The sequence below is a fragment of the Pseudophryne corroboree genome, chromosome 6 (genome assembly GCF_028390025.1).
Source record: "Pseudophryne corroboree isolate aPseCor3 chromosome 6, aPseCor3.hap2, whole genome shotgun sequence".
Taxonomy (NCBI): domain Eukaryota; kingdom Metazoa; phylum Chordata; class Amphibia; order Anura; family Myobatrachidae; genus Pseudophryne; species Pseudophryne corroboree.
The window spans coordinates 787,491,523-787,513,133 of NC_086449.1; the positions used below are offsets into that span (position 1 = coordinate 787,491,523).

General features: G+C 44.6%; 1 protein-coding gene across 2 annotated transcripts in view; it reads left to right on the plus strand.

The window, feature by feature from the left end:
• ATP10B (ATPase phospholipid transporting 10B (putative)) overlaps positions 1–21,611 on the plus strand; it is a 650,716-nt gene that overhangs the window by 392,984 nt on the left and 236,121 nt on the right. The window lies entirely within an intron of this gene.

The window sequence follows — 21,611 nt, forward strand, 5'->3', positions numbered from 1 at the left end:
TGTGAAACAAACCTCTCTGTTTTCTTCAACTCTCCTTGACAGCTACATATTTCTGACTTTTAAAGCTCTTATGTAGCACAGACGATCAGTCCACCTCTATAAAACACATTTTGTGATCTGAAGTCCTGCGGTAGCAGCTCACATCGGTGAGAGTGGAAAACCACATGGGTGCCCAAAAATGTGTTATTCTCAGCTCGTCTTCGACAAAGTAATCACATCTGGTGTAAAATTAAACACCAACCTTGCTGCTTTATCATCATCTGTACATTGATCCCCGAAGGTCTTGTTCTATAAAGGTACTTCCACATCACAGATGAACAGAGGACCTGCCACATTCCTAAATGAACAATACATTCTCAAAATAAGAACTCCAATAATTAGTGTAAACAATAATGTGTCCTGCCACCTACAGGTGACTTTGGGGAATGCGCTTGTCTCACTTTAATTTGCTTTGAAGGCATAACCTTTTTTTTTTTTTTTTTTTTTTTTAAATCCACGTGTACTAATATAATTTATCAGGATGACCTAAAACCTCACAGGGAACTTGTCAACACACATGTAACTTTACTTTTTTTGTTTCATAAAATATGTTTGCCATTTGGGAAACAAGCATATACAGTAACTAGAACATTGTGCCTTTGTGATTTAGTAAGATGATAAGCTGTATCGTAGATGAGGAGGATACAGTATACAGTATTTATACAAAGGGGAATATTCATTGCTGTGTGAATCAGAGCCGGCAAGGGGAGTGGGAGGTAGGTTGCAGGTCATACTTTTCTGCAGTGTGCAGGGTATTCCTGAATGGTATCCAGATGGTATATAGACAGTATATAGATTGACCGACGTAGGTCCACACCATTAGATAGTGGAAAGGTCGATGGTTAAATGGATGGCATGGACATAGGTTGACAGGGTCAAAAAGTCAACACACCCTTTAAACACAGAAAAAGGTTGATACAGTATGTGGTTTTACATGATTGTTACGGTTAGGCTGCGGGAGGGGACAGCTAGGCTTAGGCACTAGGGAGTAGGTTAGGATTAGGGTTAAAATAACAACAACAAAAAGTCATGTCTGCCCCTGACAGAGAAAGCGGTGCGGGACCCGGCCAGTGTGATCAGCTGTGTGTGTCTAATAGACACACAAGCTGATCACCTTAAAAAAAAATGTATTATTTACTAGCTGGAGTACCCGTCATTTCCCAGGGATTTTAAGAATGTTTGTTTACAAAAATAAATGTAAAGATTAAACACACAGGTTGCCGCTAACATTTTTATTCCTTGTGGAATTGTTTTTATTCCCACCATTTGTAGCTGTTTTCTTTGGTAGCATTTTATTTTTTTTACTTCAAAACTTCAAAACAATAGAACATTTTGTAAATCATCACTGACATATTATGCATGTCCTGATATAGTCTGTGCTTCAGGGCCACCCCTAGGGGTGCTAGTGGTGTGTTACCCCCACAGTGTTTGTTTCCAGAGTGTAAAGGCCCATACACACTTGACGATAAAATGAACAACGTCGTTCATTTCAGCCCTCATCAACGATGTCGCTCATTATATCGTCAAGTGTGTATGCATCCGACGACCACCGATGCGCGGCCCCGCGGGACGTTAACGACCCTCGCTTATCTGTGGAGCATGTATGCTCAATTTCCACTATGGTCGTTACCAACCAGAGACGTCGTTGAATGTGTATGGTGTGAAAGACCAACGACTAACGACCAAGCCACTGTTCACCTACCCTGTTCCCAGCTCATTATTTTAATAAACTGTTCAGCTTGGATGCTTCAACGATGAATGGTCTATGGTCTATGGTCTATGGTCTATGGTCTATGGTCTTTCGTCTTTCGTCTTTCGTCTTTCGTCTTTCGTCTTTGGTCTTTGGTCTTTGGTCTTTGGTCTTTGGTCTTTGGTCTTTGGTCTTTGGTCTTTGGTCTTTGGTCTTTGGTCTTTGGTCTTTCGTCTTTGGTCTTTGGTCTTTGGTCTTTGGTCTTTGGTCTTTGGTCTTTGGTCTTTGGTCTTTGGTCTTTGGTCTTTGGTCTTTGGTCTTTGGTCTTTCGTCTTTCGTCTTTCGTCTTTCGTCTTTCGTCTTTGGTCTTTGGTCTTTGGTCTTTCGTCTTTCGTCTTTGGTCGTTGGTAGTGTGTATGCTCATGTCGTTTGCTCAGCTGTTCAAGGGAAGTTCAAGGGAAGTCGTTAACGATGTGTGCATCGTCAAGTGTGTATGGGCCTCGTCATATGTGTGCCATGTTTGGTGTAAATTGCTCCAGGCATTGCCGAGTTATGCTGTCTGCTGAAAAACTCTGTGCTGCTGCCTCACCCCTAGGGATGCTTGGAGTGTCTTACCCCCAGAGTGTTTGTTCCCAGATTGTAAGCCAGATCTGTCCCAAGCAGGGCTGCCATCAGAAATTGTGGGGCCAGGGACTGACAAAATAGGCAGCATGGTGAGCAAAGCTGGTGCACTGATTGGGGTTTTCTGTCACTTTACGAAGAAAACGACACAAAAAAACCCAAAACATGCCGACCATGTTGACCTTTTTTCATGTGTCGACATATTGCCTGTTGATCAATAGTGGTCGAACTAAATAGGGTCGCCCCAACAAACCCATTAGATGTGCACATGCGGACTTCATTAGGAGCCCTGCTGAATGTTTGAATTGCAGAGAGAAATGCACATGCAGTTTTTATGTAATGCCATTTTCAGCACAGCTGCTAATAGTCATTATTAGTATAGATCAAAAGGGGAACAGCCTCACTGCAAATGTGTGACATGGCCCAATTTGTCCTGACTGTGCAGTTGGAAATGTTGGGCAGTATGTTAGAGAACATTCATCATCGGGCTTAGCTGAACATTCCACTCTGCACTCACTGATAGCATCAAACACTTAAGTCGCCTGGCTCCATTATTCTCCGCCGGGAACCTGAATCCTCCAGCATAGATCCATCAGACTGTAGCGACAACAGAGCGAGAACCTGGACACTGGCAGGCTCCGGCAAAGGCTTCACATAGCCATATTTATTAGTATTTGACAGCGCGAAGAATAGCGGAGATTAGTACAATGCACCGTTTCTGAGTGACCGCTTTCCACCAGTGCGAAACGTGAACGTGCACGCCCTACCGAAACCGGGTGTGGTATGCAAGGTTGACCACACTTAAGTCGACAGTGGCTAGGTCGACGTGGTTTTTAGGTCGACAGGGAGTCTAGGTCAACATGACAGAAGGTCGACATGAGTTTTTTCACTTTTTTTTGGTGTCGTTTTCTCTGTACAGTGACCTGGAACCCCAATTAGTGCACCGCGTCCCCTCGCATGGCTCAAGGTGCCTCACTCTGCTGCGCTCTGCACAGGTTACTGTTCCCAATTGTAGTCCACGCGGATCATAAAGTATGAAAAAGTTAAAAAGATGAAAAAAAAGAAAGTGAAAAACTCATGTCGACCTTTTGTCAGGTCGACCTAGATATTTGTCAGGTCGACCTAGAGTCCCTATTGACCTAGAAACCATGTCGACCTACTTACTGTCGACCTAGACATTGTCGCCCTAAGTGTGGTCGACCTAGAGAACAGATACCACCGAAACCATCCTTATATCATCAGTGTAGCTGCTAAGTGTGGAGTATACTGACAATAACGTGATTGTATATTATAAACTTATTGGCAGAACCAATGGCGTTGCTAGGTCCATCCGTGTACAATGACGTTCAGTCCACGTGGCAGATAAATTAACCAGACTTATTGGTTTATTAGCCACCAGATAGCTGGATGCAGGGTAACACCTGGATAATGCAGTTATGCACACAGTGTCAGCCCGGGGAATGAAGATCCCACAGGGGGAATGCAGTGGTAGGGCCCCATGTTTAGAGGTGTGGCCAGTCTCCAGAGGGGGGGGGGGTGTCCAGTCACCACAGAGGTTTGGCTAGCCATTAGAGCGGGGCTCGACAAATCCCAGGAGCCAGTTAGCCATGGCTCCTAGATTTTGCAGCCTGGCTACCAGATTTTGGAGGGAGGAAGAAGATACTCTTCAGCCCCAGCACAGATTTTCAAAGGTGTGCCTGTATTGTGGCGGCCATTTCATGCACAGGAGTGCATGTGCTGAGTGTCTGTCCCGGCCTGCGCTGACCGCTGTGCCTGGCTGTCCCATCCTGTTCTGTCTGCTGTCTCCAAACTCTTGCTGCATAGAGATCTCTAATAAGAGGGTCTATGTGTGGCCAGGTATTGCGGCTTCGGAGGGGTAGTGATGTGGCCACAGGTAGGAGGGATTGTTTGCCCTGGGGGGAAGCAGTTATTTCCCTGGAGAGATACCTACTTATTTGTGTGGCTGTGAGGGTTGGTACCTCATTAATGTGGCCAAGGTGTTGTTTGCCCTGGGGATAGCTGCACTGCAGTGTGGAAGCGGAGGGCTGGGTCCCTTGATACATGTGTTTAGTAAATACTATGATAATGTCAATTATTACCATTAAACATAAAGCTATACACTATTACAGACTGAGTACGCTATTTGCGTACTGAGTACCGTAGGGGTACGCACTTAGCGTAACAGACGCTAGGCCGTGGGCGCGACGCACGAGCGTCACGTACGCTCACGGATTCACGCTTCGTATCGAGCACGTTATAGGCGTACCGAGTACCGTACTGCTACGCTATTGGCGTAGCGGACGCTGCTCCGTGAGAGTGAGACACGAGCGGCGCAGACGCTCACAGAATGATACGCAGTAAACCTTATTAATAAAACACAGTGAGAATATGCTTATACTCTAAACCTTAGTAGTCAGATACTACAATGATGTAACGCTTAAAAACCTTAACAATGTGTATGCTGTTTGAGCGATTGAGACGCTAAGAAAAGCCCTTTGCAGTAAACAGTGAAAACACAAGACCTGGTTTGGATTTAAAAACCATAGCGGCTCTAACACCGCCGTGGATGGTTTAGAGAAAAAGGGAAACACAATACAAGTTATACACTACAAACTAACATAAAAATCTAAACAGAATAACAGAAAATAATGTGAACAATGGCGAACAATTGCAAACAAGAGCGAACAAATGAGAACATAAATGGCGAACAAAATGGCTACAGAGAATAATACATACGTGGGGATGATTCGCATGCGCAACCTGGATCCAGTCCTCAGCATTCAGTGAGAAAGCTTTCAGAGAGAATGAGTCTGGCCAGGCAATGGTGGTCTTTATATAGCACAACATACATTCACAATACAATGGTACCTTGTAATCTCATTGTTCATTGGACACAGGAATGTGTCTCCACATTATAGCAAAGGTCATAGGTGGATTTGAACAGGTGGGCTGTGTCTTTCCCCAACTGCTCTGGTGGGAGGTATCCTCGGGATTCCCGCCGCATGTGTAATTTACAGCAAATACAGTTAATGTTCATAAACTACATTTGTACATAACTATACGCAGGAGCGAGCGATCCTTTCCTAACTAGCACCGGAATGTTACTCTTAAAATACCCTACAGCTGGATACTAGACACCACCTTTCAACCTTTGTCTGACCCTTCCTATCATGTAAAGAGGAATCTCTCTGTCCAGGAACAGTTTAAACTAAACATACTCGCTGACATTGTCTAGGGGAATATTTACTACAAAACACACTATATGGGTTAAATATGCTATGATCGAGTCGCACGCTAGACGCTTACAAACTCTACCGTAAATGCGCATACCACGCGCGTGATCGCCGGAGCGATCTTTACGCAAATTGCGGACATGTGCACGCACGGCAGAGTGTGTGGACGCGCAGCGGGCATGTGCATGAGGGGTTAGTACAAGGCATATGCATCATGATATTTTTCGACTTTGACAACTACTAGGACATGCATGATACTGTACCAGATAAATCGCAGCGATGCACTGTAGAGAGAATACACCATAGTCCTGTGCAGTATATGGTAACATGTATAATGCATCACAAGTGCACAGACACCTGATCTCTAGAGGACGGGAGGAGGAGGGGGGCTGGGCCTCGAGCAGTAGTTTCCCTGAGGGCCAGATTAACAATGGGTCGGCTGGAGCTACAGCTCCAGTCCTCCACATAACCATTGTCCCATCATCATGGCAGCAGGATGGGGACAGCTGTCCAAACAATCATAAATCACAAGTATTAAAATTTGTTTTTGTCGTTTTCTCACAAAATTATCCAATTTGTCTACGTTTATGTATTCAGGGAGACATTGGGGCACATAGTGTACAGGGTGTACACCCACACGTGACTCAGGCCACACCCATACAGCACCTCAGTATAGGCCCTTGAAAATGTTGCAGCTCCAGGCCCATGTAGCCCTTAATCCGGCCCTGGTTTCCCCTGTCCAAACCTGTATGTGCATATAATGGTACAAGCAGATCCAGCCAGGAGCTTATGTGGTCAACGCAGGTAGTGTGCACTTAGTGGTGGCAGTGGCTCTTTAACAGTAAGTGGTAGTGACACTGTATGGTCTACGGTGCAGTGAGATGCTCAGGGGCACGTCCTGTCTCAATGGAGGACGGAGAAATAAGACGCATGGATTGACCATGCATGCGCAGTAGCGCTCTTGGGCCAGAGGTGGCGCTGTGACATCAGTGCACCTCCGTCCTAGGTACTGAGTGCCGATCCCAGCAGTAGAGGGAGAGAGAGCGCAGTCCTCTCATAAAGAGCGTAGAAGATTTTATATATATAATATACACTGCTCAAAAAAATAAAGGGAACACTAAAATAACACATCCTAGATCTGAATGAATGAAATATTCTTATTAAATACTTTGTTCTTTACATAGTTGAATGTGCTGACAACAAAATCACACAAAAATTATCAATGGAAATCAAATTTATTAACCCATGGAGGTCTGTATTTGGAGTTGCACTCAAAATTAAAGTGGAAAAACACACTACAGGCTGATCCAACTTTGATGTAATGTCCTTAAAACAAGTCAAAATGAGGCTCAGTAGTGTGTGTTAGGAGTTAGGAGCTGATTGGCTGGTGCAATTTATCACTAAAGGTGAAATTTATCACTCATTGATAAATAAGTGATACATTTCACTGTGAGTGATAAATTGCACCAGCCAATCAGCTCCTAACTGCCATGTTACAGACTGTTGCCCTTATTTATCAATGAGTGATACATTTCACTGTGAATGATAAATTTCACCAGCCAATCGGCTCCTGTCATTTTTCAATCACAGCCTGTGACATGGAAGTTAGGAGCTGATTGGCTGGTGCAGTTTGTCACTCAAAGTGAAATGTATCACTCCTTGATAAATAAGGGCAACATAGTTTGAAAAAATGACAGGAGCATATTGGCTGGTGAAATGTATCACTCACAATTAAATCTATCAATCATTGATAAATAAGGGCTTAAGTGCAGAACAGAAAGTGCTGCAAACTCTAATACAAAGCATTAGTCTGTGCTTGCTTATACACTCGTCTAAAAGACAATTGTATTGATTGCAGCTAGCCCGAACTAGCACATCCCAGTCATCCCAATTTTCATCAACTACAGTATCTTAATTTAAAAATCCCTCCTCTCTGACAAAGTCACTATTATGTCTGACCTATCAGGCTACTTGGATGACTGGTGAGCTGAATAGGTCAGCAGTTTCCCTCTGCATAGATTTGTTTAACACTTCAATCTATCCTATGACAGTGACTTATTGACTTACGAAGCGCGCAAGAATCATTCAAATGTTCCTTAGAGGTGTTTTGTACAATCTATAATAAAATGCTGATCATTACCATTAAAAGGGATGCATTCAGCTTCACGGCAGTCGGGATGCTCGTGGTCATGTGACCACCGGTATTATATACCGGAGCCGTTATGCTTTTACCACCCACAAAATGATACTTCTCTATCTGGCTTTAGCTTAGTGGAACTTTCTCTATAAATGTTATCATTCATCTGGGAATTCTCTAATTTCTTGGATAAACTCCTATCTATACATTTTTTCACATGGTATATATGGGATTGTTTATATTGCTTACTTGGGCTAAGTATAGTCAAATATCTTCAGTATACAAGAAGTTTAGGGGCCGTTTAATGAAGTGAGAGGAACAGCTCCAAGGTGTGGTGTGCGAGACATGGTGCAGCTCCAAGCTGTGTAGTGCGACGCATAGTGCAGCTCCAAGCTGTGTAGTGCGAGGCATGGTGCAGCTCCAAGTTGTGTAGTGAGAGGCATGATGCAGCACCAAGCTGTGTTGTGCGAGGCATGGTGCAAGCACATAGCTGTGTAGAGTGAGGCATGGTGCAGCACCAAGCTGTGTAGTGTGAGGCATGGTGCAGCTCCAAGTTGTGTAGTGAGAGGCATGATGCAGCACCAAGCTGTGTTGTGCGAGGCATGGTGCAAGCACATAGCTGTGTAGAGTGAGGCATGGTGCAGCACCAAGCTGTGTAGTGCGAGGCATGGTGCAGCTCCAAGCTGTGTAGTGCGAGGCATGGTGCAGCTCCAAGCTGTGTAATGTGGGGCATGGTGCAGCACATAGCTGTGTAATGTGGGGCATGGTGCAGCATATAGCTGTGTAATGTGGGGCATGGTGCAGCACATAGCTGTGTAGTGCGAGGCATGGTGCAGCACCAAGCTGTGTAGTGCGAGGCATGGTGCAGCACCAAGCTGTGTAGTGCGAGGCATGGTGCAGCACCAAGCTGTGTAGTGCGAGGCATGGTGCAGCACCAAGTTGTGTAGTGCGAGGCATGGTGCAGCACCAAGTTGTGTAGAGCGAGGCATGGTGCAGCACCAAGTTGTGTAGTGCGAGGCATGATGCAGCTCCAAGCTGTGTAGTGCGAGGCATGGTGCAGCTCCAAGCTGTGTAGTGCGAGGCATGGTGCAGCTCCAAGCTGTGTTGTGCGAAGCATGGTGCAGCTCCAAGCTGTGTAGTGCGAGGCATGGTGCAGCTCCAAGCTGTGTTGTGCGAAGCATGGTGCAGCTCCAAGCTGTGTAGTGCGAGGCATGGTGCAGCACCAAGCTATGTAGTGTGATGCAGTGTGACAGTCTTTTGCCTTTTTATCCAGGTTAGCGTCCAAGACACACGCATGGCCTGCAGTAATTCCAGCACCAGTGTTCTTAACTATCATTTTTCAAACACAGCCTGTAACATGGCAGATAGAAGCTGATTGGCTGGTACTTTGTCTCTGTACTTTATCTCTCTCCATGCTTTGATATTTTAAATGTAACAAAATACCCTTGTTGTCTAGTTGTTTATCAATAATTAGGTGATTGCACTTTTTTAGTTGGAGTGATTATTTGTGGTGTCACTAATGCAGTGAACGTTATTCTTTCTACCAAAATGCGAGATGATATAATTGTACCTTAAATGAATCCCGTGTGAAAATAAGTAATCCCTTAAATATCACCCCAATATTTTATTATTTAGAACTCCGTTACAACTAATCTAAAATGTTACCATCACAAGTTGCTTTGTTTTTTCATTTCAAAAGGGGAAATTATTTAACGGTCGTAAATCCCGTCACAGCGGTAGTCAAAGCACCGGTCATATCCACTCTCCAAAAATATGATGATAATAAGTTGGCAACCCCCATCACTGTTACTGTGGTAATTATATGATACAACACATAACAATATCATATTTAATAACATCAAATTAGAAGACAATTATGTGTTGTATTTATGTTTCTGCAGTTTTATTATTTCTTCCTGTTTAATATCCCGGAACATTAAAGATTATCTTTATATCTGTGGGAGTAAGCGTTCGTATATTTATTACTCGTCAGTTATGTAAGTAGAATAAAAAGAATGTTTAGCTGTCACTAGAGACTTTCATAGCTTATGGAGCATTGGAATGATAATTAAAAAAAAATATATTATTATTATTATTATTATTATTATTTTTTAAAAGCACCCACCTGACTTTAATATTGTGTTATTAGATTTCAGCATGAATTGCTGTTGGATATACCTATTGTACATATTAAAATAAAATCATAGGTTCAGTGACTTGCAATAAGCAGTAAGTACAGTAATTTTAACCCTGCACTACGGCCAGTGGTGGAACTTGTGAGTGATGGGACCAGGTGCAAAAATATAATTTGGGCCCCTCTCCTCCTCCCCAGCTCAACTTTACAATATGTTATACGACAAAGGGTGACAGGGAAAGGCAGAGGGAGAAAGCGTAAGGGAGGGTGTAGGCATAAGGTGACGGGAGGAAGAGGGTGACAGGGAGAGGCAGTGAGTGACAGAGGGAGTCTGTGGGTGACGGGGAAGCAGTGAGTGGCATTGGGAGTCAGTGGATGACAGGGAGATGCAGTGGGTGATAGGGGTACAAGTACAATGTCCTGCGCTGTACAAGGGGCATGTGAAAAGTAATTTCTGGTTTGGGAAGCAGTGGGCCCTTTAGTCCTCAGGGGCCCCGGTGCAATGCACCTGTTGCTCCAATGGTAGTTCCGCCTCTGGCTACGGCTGCTGGTATTAAGTAGAAAAAAAAAAGATTTTGTTCTTACCATTTGCTTTGTATTTATTAACAGCAAGCATGATTGTTTATCGTTGCAGAATGCCATGTTAGCACCGGAACAGTAAATAATTAACTGTTTGTCATGGACGTATTTATAACATACTTGCCTGTCCAAGGGACTCCTGAATTTTAGGGCTGTGCACCCTCCTGAATAATACAGTTCTCTGTTGAATTTGGCAGGATAAGGGCAATATTTATTACCATGTTGTTGTAGCCCCATCCCTTGCTGTGTGCTGTTGCGTTTCGCAGCATTGAACAGTGGGGAGCAATGCCGTGACCTACTGTGGTAGCAAAAGTAGTGGCTGGCAGCTGCCACCCATACAGCTTTCACACATTGATGTCCCCTGTGTTATTAGCAGGGCACTTCATGAGCTTGTTCCCTACCGCTCTGAGCAGGAGGTGCAGAGGAATGGCAGGCAGCCTACCCGTCGGCACTGAGAAGTGGGAGGTGGCTACAATGTACCTGGGCCTATCTTGGGGATAGACCTTGCAGTGAAGGCCCCAGATTGTGCAGCAATGTCCTTCTCTGCATCACTGTCTCTTATAGCATCTTAAAAAGGGCACACATCCGTTACACACCTGGGATGAATGCGGAATCCTGAAACTGCTGGCAGACGGAGGAACGTGGAGCAGAGTGGGAGCTGTATGCTGCAGGATGCTGGGCGGTGCGAGCAGCGCTGTTAGAGAACAGGTGTTGAGACGCCATGGCCGGAGTACTGGACACTGCCGGGCCTGGTAATAAGCGCGGATGCTGCGAACATTTTAGAGGGGAGAGTGAGGAGCCAATGCAGCGGGAACAACTAGCTTGAAATACCGTTCCCTGGGTCTGAGTGAATTCTGTTGGGTATGCGTGACCGGCGGGGTTACCATACCAACACCAGAATTCCGGCCACAGTATGCCGGCGGGGGGGAGTGCAACAAGCCCCTTGCGGGCTAGTTTCGCTCACCACGCTGCAGGTTCGGTGGCGAGCTGCACTTGCCACAGGTTATATTCCCACTCTATGGGTGTCAAGGACACTCACGAGTGGGAATAGTCCCTGTTGATCGGCATGCCGACCGTCAGGATTCTGAGCGGGCGGGATCCAGGGGTCGGTTTTGTGACTATCGGTCTCCTGACCGCCGGTCACATAACGGTATCATGTTTGAAACGAACAGCCAGCTTTAGACCAGTGTACTTTGCAGCCTCCACAACCTGTGTTACAAACTAGCCAGTGAATAAGAAAGGTGCAGCCAGCAGCACCATGTTGTACTAGCTATAACACATAAAGGGAGGGCTAATCTAGGCCTGAGTTTAGAACAAGTTTAAGGGAAGTATTTGGGCTCCAGAGAAGAGTTTCAATGCAAGGGTAAGAGACATATCTGTGCTAAAGGACTGCGTTTGTGCAACGCAGATAGATAGTCATTGCTGAAGGACAAAGCTAATTATACAGGATGTAGTTATGTGACCGGTGGTCAGGAGACTACTGGTCACAATACCTCCCCCTGTATCCCGCCCGCTCACAATCCCATTGTTAGACATGCCGACCAACAGGGACTATTCCCACTTGTGGGTGTCCACAACACCAAGAGAATGGAAATAGAACCTGTGGCGACCGCAGGTTGTTGTGCTGCCCCCCCCCCCCCCCCCACACACACACACACACACACACTGGCATTCCGCTGTCTCCTGACTACCAGTCATGCATACCACACCCAATTATACAAGTGTTGATCCAGTCCTGCAACTGAAAGACTAAATTTGTTCCATACCAAAGCCTCCTTATTGTGATATAAGTGCTGTTGGCAAGATACATTGCTATTCCTTCACTAGGTACATCCTCTTTGAAGTAAAGAACTCTGTACAATTGACATTGTTGATCCCAGGAATTCCCCCACAGTAACCGTGCGCCCATTTCTCCCCAATGACACACTGAGGCACAGCAAACTGTAGCAAGAGCTCCAATGATAATTGCCTGTGAAGATGCTTTTGCCGTGGCTAGGTAAAGTTAGAAGTCAGTAGTTAGGATTCATAAAACGTATTGTCTTTATTCTTCTTGTGATCACATTATTAAATGGAATGCACAGTGTCTGATTTCATTTTCCGGATTCCAATTAATTATGTTAATTTTGTGATTTGAATGGTTTCTCATCTTTATTATAATTCTTCTTCATGATTATAACTTGTCTTTTGCAAATTGGATGACTTTTTGTGGTGTAACTGTAGAGAAATTGCATATTCCTGTTTTCTTGTATGACAGTCTTAAGTTTGTAATTTGTCACGCAAGCAACCTTCCTAAATCAAACAATCATCCTAAATCCAGAGTTCATTGCAGATTAATAAAGACTTCCTGTTGGCATTGCTGACTCACTTCTAATTCATATCAATCTCTCCTACATCTCTGAGCATGGTACTACGAGACAAGGTGAGGGAAACAACATTTAAAGGGAAAGGTCAGTCACATAGCCACCCAACACCTGTGATGCCTCTCTCAACTACCTAGACATACCCTGCCAACCCCGGGGTTTTTGCACATTTATCTCTGAGGGGCCACACACACACACACACACACACACACACACACACACACACACCTTGTCTGTCACAATATTGTTATGTGATTTTGTGAGCCAAAGAACAAAGTTATTCTTCATTACCTCATTCTATGAAAACCAGTAGGCAAATACATCATCTGTTTTTTATTTTATTTGTTATTTTGCTTTGGGGTTGTTGTCTTTTTTTTAAACAATATTTTTTTGAACAATATTTTTAATGGTTAAACCAATGATCCCCAGCACTTGCCTGCTTAGACTTTTAGGTGTGCATATCTTGTTAATTAGTCTTCACAGACTGGCAGAATAGGGATTGTGGCCATTTTTAAGCATGTAATAAGATAATGAAGCATTCTCTGGTGAGTGTTGCGTGGCTGTATTTATGGACACGTGCTGTATGGATTGCTGTTCTACAGTAGCTTCACCTGCAAGAAGCTGCAGAGTAATATTATTATCTTGGGTGATTGCTAATAAACTCCACACACCTAGTTGTCTTGGCACGTCAGCAATGATTGTTCACTTTTCACAGCATGCGTCATGCCTGCATGGAAAGCCTCCCAAATGTGCAATGATGAAAAAATGTCAACGAGCCTCAAGTACAGTATTACAGGAGGCTGATATGTGCAAGGTATAATTCTTTTCCTACATTCTATATACTCTTTGTATCAGTACGCAATACATAGTATTCCTTAATCAAGTTCATTACAAATTCTGCTTATAATCAAGGTCATCTCATTAGATAATCAAGGACTATATCACAAAGTGTGTGGAGTTGTGTAACTGGGAGTGACAAAAAAAGCATTAATAGGGGGAGATTAAAATTAGTGATGTGCATCGGAAATTTTTCGGGTTTTGTGTGTTGGTTTTGGATTCGATTCCGCGGCCGTGTTTTGGATTCGGATGCGTTTTGGCAAAACCTCCCTGAAATTTTTTTGTCGGATTCGGGTGTGTTTTGGATTCGGGTGTTTTTTTTACAAAAAACCCTCAAAAACAGCTTAAATCATAGAAGTTGGGGGTCATTTTGATCCCATAGTATTATTAACCTCAATAACCATAATTTCCACTCATTTTCAGTCTATTCTGAACACCTCACAATATTATTTTTAGTCCAAAAATTTGCACCGAGTTTGCTGGATGACTAAGCTAAGCGACCCAAGTGGCCGACACAAACACCTGGCCCATCTAGGAGTGGCACTGCAGTGTCAGACAGGACGGCACTTCAAAAAAATAGTCCCCAAATAGCACATGATGCAAAGAAAAAAAGAGGCGCAATGAGGTAGCTGTGTGACTAAGCTAAGCGACCCAAGTGGCCGACACAATAACCTGGCCCATCTAGGAGTGGCACTGCAGTGTCAGACAGGATGGCAGATTTAAAAATAGTCCCCAAACAGCACATGATGCAAAGAAAAAAAGAGGTGCACCAAGGTCGCTGGATGGCTAAGCTAAGCGACACAAGTGTCCGACACAAACACCTGGCCCATCTAGGAGTGGCACTGCAGTGTCAGGCAGGATGGCACTTCAAAAAAATAGTCCCCAAACAGCACATGAAGCAAAGAAAAAGAGGCGCAATGAGGTAGCTGTGTGACTAAGCTAAGCGACCGACACAAACACCTGGCCCATCTAGGAGTGGCACTGCAGTTTTCTAGCGAGAGGATGAGTGCTTCCATCCTCATGTGAATCTGAACCACTAGCCATGAACATAGGCCAGGGCCTCAGTCGTTCCTTGCCACTCCGTGTCGTAAATGGCACATTGGCAAGTTTACGCTTCTCCTCAGACGCTTTTAATTTTGATTTTTGGGTCATTTTACTGAACTTTTGTTTTTTGGATTTTACATGCTCTCTACTATGACATTGGTCATCGGCCTTGGCAGACGACGTTGATGGCATTTCAACGTCTCGGCCATGACTAGTGGCAGCAGCTTCAGCACGAGGTGGAAGTGGATCTTGATCTTTCCCTATTTTACCCTCCACATTTTTGTTCTCCATTTTTTAATGTGTGGAATTATATGCCAGTATCAATAGCAATGGCCTACTACTATATATACTGCGCACAACTGAAATGCACCACAGGTATGGATGGATAGTATACTTGACGACACAGAGGTAGGTAGAGCAGGGGCCTTCTGTACCGTAATGCTATATATTATATACTAGTGGTCAGCAAACTGTGCATAACTTAAATGCACCACAGGTATGGATGGATAGTATACTTGACGACACAGAGGTAGGTAGAGCAATGGCCTACTGTACCGTACTGCTATATATTATATACTGGTGGTCAGCAAACTGTGCAAAACTGAAATGCAACACAGGTATGGATGGATAGTATACTTGACGACACAGAGGTAGGTAGAGCAGTAGCCTTCTGTACCGTACTCCTATATATTATATACTGGTGGTCAGCAAAATTATGCACTGTACTCCTACTATATACTACAATGCAGCACAGATATGGAGCGTTTTTCAGGCAGACAACGTATACTGGTGGTCACTGGTCAGCAAAACTCTGCACTGTACTCCTCCTATATAATACTGCTGGTCCCCACAATAAAGCAGTGTGAGCACAAATATATGCAGCACACTGAGCACAGATATGGAGCGTTTTTCAGGCAGACAACGAATAATTCTGGTGGTCACTGGTCAGCAAAACTCTGCACTGTACTCCTCCTATAATACTGCTGGTCCCAAGAATAAAGATATGCAGCACCCTGAAACAAAGTGAGATGATGCCAGCCACGTCCTCTCACTATCATTTCCAATGCACGAGTGAAAAATGGCGGTGACGCGCGGCTCCTTATATAGAATCCGAATCTCGCGAGAATCCTACAGCGGGATGATGACGTTCGGGCGCGCTCGGGTTAACCGAGCCATACGGGAGATTTCCGAGTATGCCTCGGATTCGTGTAAAATGGGTGAAGTTCGGGGGGGTTCGGATTCCGAGGAACCGAACCCGCTCATCTCTAATTAAAATGTTTGAAAAGTCTGTTGGGTGTCTGTTTTTTCCTGTCTATTAGATAGGAAAACACAGACTCACAACTGACTTTTCAAACATTTGAATCTCCACCATAGTGTACACTGTGCATAGTGTATCTTGCCTGTTTGGTAATCTGGCACTGGCCGTAATCCTTCTGTACATCCTTCATTCCATTGGCTTTTGTGGGACAGTTTTTCAATTCACTTCCTACTTTTAGTTTCTACCTCGAGCTCCCCCTACACTATCCACTATCTATTATGGTCTTCCAAGGTAATTTTGCCCTCTGCTTGTATTGCAGTAACTTGCTTAGTTGAATTAATTTATTTGCTCTCCAGTACCATTTCTAGGCTAATGACACCCAAATCTACCTCTCCTTCCCTTCTCTTCTCTCTTGTTTATCCAACTGTCATCTTCTTTTGGATGTCGCAGGGTCCTCTTTCCTCTCTTCCTATATCTATTCTATCCAGAACTCCCATATAATATCAGTATCTTTTAACCACTACCTGAGTAACATCCATGACTCCTCCCTCTCTTTCACAGTCCTTTTTCTAGTCTTGTTGATTTTGCTTTCAAAACCTCTTCAGAAAGAGACACTTCCTCACCAAAGATATGAAGAACGCTGTCATCTACTCTCTCGTTATCTCCCTCCTTGGCTACTGCAGCTTCCTGCTGTCTGCACTACCTCTCACCAGTATCTCTCCACCTCAATCCATCCTCAGGTTCAAAGACTGAGTTCCTGTTCCTGTGGCTTTACATCTGCCTCCCAGCTCTGCCAATCTCATCGCTTACTTCCCATTCCCCACAGAATTTAAACTTCTCAACACCTCTTACAAGGCCCTCAGATGCTCCTTCATCCCTACATCTCTGGTCTCATTTTACTTCACATTTCCTATTGTTCTCTCTACTTTAATAACTCTAATTATCACTTGACCAACCCGTAGTGTTCACTCTAGGCTGTTTTAGCAGGGTGCCGCGCCCTGCCCGTTTTTTAGCAGGCAAAACCCGCCCTGCCCCTTTTGCGGCGCCCTGCTAGAACAGCCGCCCGCTTCCTGCCCTCCCGGCGTATTCACGCATTGGGAGAGGGCTGGGGGAAGCCCAGCACCAACGTAGGTGCTGGGCACGCCCCCAACAGTGACGTCGCCGGCCACAGATGCTCTCTATATTAGCGTATGTGGGCCGCCCCTAAAATGATGTAGGCGTGGCCACGCCCCATTTCGGGCGCGGTTATGCCGCGCGCGCGCACATATGGCCCTGGAGTCCGGCGCCCTGCCCCTTTTCACTCCTAGAGTGAACACTAAACCCGCTTCCAATTACTTCACCTGACAGAATACACGTCCATGTTCAGTCAGACTTTTCACAAGTCCAGTCCTCCAGTCAGTGTTTAAAGCATTTATTAAAAACCCACCAGGTCAACAACACCTCCTTGTCTTCCATTTACCTCCACTCTTGATGGCCCAGCCTCCCTTTGCCACACTGTCTTACCCTACTCTTAAATCCGCTTTGCCCTGGCCGCCTTACTTTGATAACTTAGATTGGCAGATAGGGGATGTGGCTGGTGAGATGGACAAAGTCTACCCTTTAAATGCTTTATCCATTTACTATGTTGGGATGTGTGTACACATTTGATTCACTCTAATAAAATAGATTTTTAGATGTGGTTACTACATCTTATAGTATCCAATAGAGGAGTTGGGTATGGGTGACCGGCATCGGTTAAAGTGGGGGGGAACGAGGTGGAACTGAGTTCCACCACCTGTAATGGTAGTGGGAACTAGTTTCACCATCTCCATTGCCCTGCACAGTAATTCCAACAGAAAAGCCCACCCAATTATCTGCGTAAATCGATGATACAGGCGGCACTAGTGTTACCAATGAGCTGCAGCCACCTACTCCTTCCTCAGGTCCTGGTGCCTCCATGGTCCTCCTCCATGAGTTGTACCACCTCACCAGGACCACTTTAAGCCCTGGTGACCGGCAGTTGGGATACCATACCGACGCCGGGATCCCAGTCTTTAAATTGTCGGTGGGGGGGCGAGCGCAATGAAGCCCCTTGCGGGCTCACCACGCTCCTGATGCAGCGGGCTTGGTGGCTCGCTGCGCTCGTCACAGGTTGTATTCCCACTCTATGGGTGTTGTGGACACTCATGAGTGGGAATAGTCCCTGTCAGTTGGCATGTTGACTGTCGGGCCTTCCACCGGCATCGGTATAGTGACCAGCTGTTCCCTGACCACCGGTCACATAACCGCATCCGCTATAGAGTATCTAGAGTATTAATTCTCCAATTTTTTATTTCTGTGCAGAACACACATTAGCATGACGGCAGAATCTAGCGCTGAACGGCAGGAAGTATTACAGGTCTTGCTTGGGCTTACGAAAACTATCACCAGACTTGCCAAGTGGTTCTCCATAAAGGTGTTGTTCGTTAGCAGTAGTGTCATATCACACAACAATGAAATACAAATACTAATTGTATTTAAACAACCTCTGTAATGTTGATTTTCCCGTCACAGGAAGACTGCAGTGAAAACAGATCATTATCAGGCGGTTTTGTAGTGATAGTAGATAGGACTAGCTCCTATAAATAGCTCTCTAAAACAAGCCAGATAACACCAGGAGTGCACTTATTGTGCTTTATCTTCCAATCAGCTCAGAGGATGCAGTTACAGTATAGCAAGTAGTGTCACATGATGTAGGACGTAGTGTCACATGTGTCTGATTACACGCACATCCTTGTGGTGGCAGTAATAGAACTCTCAAAGGGGTGACAGGCAGTGGAGGGGTGATAAGGTCTAGCAGTGCCGGTGTCCAAAAGTGCATTATAGAGAACTGAATCCTCCCTGGCAATGGCAGGAAATTGGAGTCAAGTGTCTCTTGAGTAATCAACAGGAACTAACTATATTGTGCCGCGTTTTAGTATTTATTTCTCTGCCTTTAGTACAGTGTCTCAAGATACGTTGCTTTGCAATATCTAGAGGCCGATTTATCCTATCTTGCTTTTTAATTGCGGCTGGGATCAGGGCCAAATATAGGGGTCAGGCCACACCTAGGCACATTATTGGCCACCGTCTCCCCCCCCTCGTCATCACGTCAATGGTCCCCTTCATTCGGATGCCAGTCCAGATGGCTCGATACCACCAAAGCAGCTCCAACCTCACCCTACTACCAACTCCTGGACCACAATTTGTTGCCCATTGTCTTACCCCCATCATTTGCTAAATAATAAAAAAATATATAGTTGTTTGTTTGTTTGTTTATTACCCGTTTCTTATATAGCGCAGCATATTCCGTTGCACTTTACAATTAGAACAACAGTAATAGAACAAAACTGGGTAAAAACAGACAGACATAGAGGTAGGAAGGCCCTACTCACAAGCTTACAATCTATAGGGAAATGGGCATTGATACACGGGGATAGATGCTACCTATTGCATAATGGTCCACCAGATTGCTAGGTTCTTAATGGGTTGTATGATATGATCACCCCGCAATGTTGGCCAAGTGTCAGGAAGGTGTGAGAGTAAAAAAAGACAAGATACTGTATGTGATGTTATGTGTACTGTACAGAGAGGATGTAATTAGATAGGGAAGCACTGATGGTTATGTGGGTGGGTCTGGAATTTGACAGGCTTGTCTGAAGAGGTGAGTTTACAGGTAATGTTTAACTGTTTAGAGACTAGAGGTGAGTCTTATTGTGCGTGGAAGGACATTCCACAGAGTGGGTGAAGCCCGGTTAAAGTCCTGTAATTTTGAGTGTGATCAAGTAATACGTGTGAAATGGGAGACGCAGATCTAGTGCAGAGCGGAGAGGTCGGGTAGGGAGATATTTTGATATGAGTGAAGAGATGTATGTTGGTGCAGTTTGGTTAATGGCCTTGTATGTAAGTAAAAGTATTTTATATTTAATACGGTAGAATACTGGTAACCAATGGAGGGACTGACAAAGCGGATCTGCAGACGATTAACGTTGACAATTATCAGTAGGAAATCCGTTACTGGTTGGGATATGATAACATTGACTTAATTCACATATTGAAATTGAAAATGTAGCATTATACTCTTGCTGGTATACAGGCTCTGCCATACCACCCAACAAATTGAGTCTGAAAAATGTGACTTTGTGCATACTGAAGACACGCATGTCTGAAAAGGGGGCGTGGCCTCGAGTCACTTCCCTGTTTCCATCACTCTGCGGTATGACCCGGTGCTCCCCAAGCAGCTGGGCTGTCCCCCAGGCTCACCTCCCCACACTGTTTAGATGCATAAACATGCCATCTATTCCATTTCCCCTGCTGAGCAGTGGCCGTAATAGAGTGCTCGCCCCAACCATCCCTCCACCCGCAGGACGCTTCAGCCCACAGGTGGAACAGTTGGGCTCCAATAAGAGCCTGTCCCAGCGAAAAGCTGGATGCAGAATGATGGCTCATACAATCACTCTGAGGCCAGAGGATCCCTGTCAAAAAAAAAAAAAAAATTGGCGAAAGAGTAATCCATAGGCTACTATGGGCTGACACAATCTTCAGAAGACTTCGCATTCCGCAGCTTGGTGAATTCGACAGCATAGCAGTTTCTATGTGGGCTGTGTTACAGAAGGAGACTGCGTCAGAGAGATTTGCTAAGGCCCCTCCTTCTCACATCCTGGGGAACCTTAATATTTGTGGGAACCACACAAAAAAAATTCTGTTTTGGGGGAAGAACATACAAATGCTCATTTATAGTAATGCCCCTTAGTTCTTTACTTACTGTGTTTTTCATCGCTATTTAGTTTATAGGTGTATGTACTGTAAAGTATATATACTATAGTAGTTTACTTGTAAGCCTTCTTGTGTGTGTATGTTACTATAGTGGGTGCATAGGGACCAAGAGGCTTAGGGGGGCCTGGACCCAAGTGATAATGTTGCATACCAATTTCCCGTATTTGCCTGCTAAGTAATTGGGTCTGATCAATTGCCCAGCCTGAATTACGTGACATTACATTTTCAGTGAGAGGATTGTGTAGTTGATATTATAATGGTAAGGGGGCGCTGTAATGTGGCACAGTGAGAGGAGTGTGTAGTTGATATTATAATGGTAAGGGGGCGCTGTTATGTGGCACAATATGAACTGGAAGGCACTGTAATGTTTCATCATAATCTGATCTGCTCATTGTAGTTTGTAGGGCACTTTTATGTTACGTAATATGAACTGGGGCACTGTAATGTGGCACAATATGAAATGGAGGCACTACAGTGTGGCATAATGTGAACTGGGGCACTGCAACATGGCATAATTTGAATTGGAGGTCACTGTAATGTGACACAGTATAAACAGGGGCCACTGATATGTGCTATAATATGAACTGGGGGCACTATGAATTGGGGGGTACTGTGTTTCATAATGTATACTGACAGCCCTACAATGTGACATCATGTAAACTAGGGAATTATGATGGTTCATAAAATAAACTAGGGCACTACTATGGAGCATAAAATTAATAACTGCTACAGAGAGGTGTCTCACAAGAAGCATTGCAACAGGGGCCCCTTCAATATGTTGCAGGGGCCACAAAGTTCTTGTTACGTCCCTGTTAGCTACTCATTGTCATTTGTCATTCAAGATAAAAAAGATACTTCTGGCTACACAGGAGATTCCCAGATAACCTGGGGCTTCCAGATAAGGTC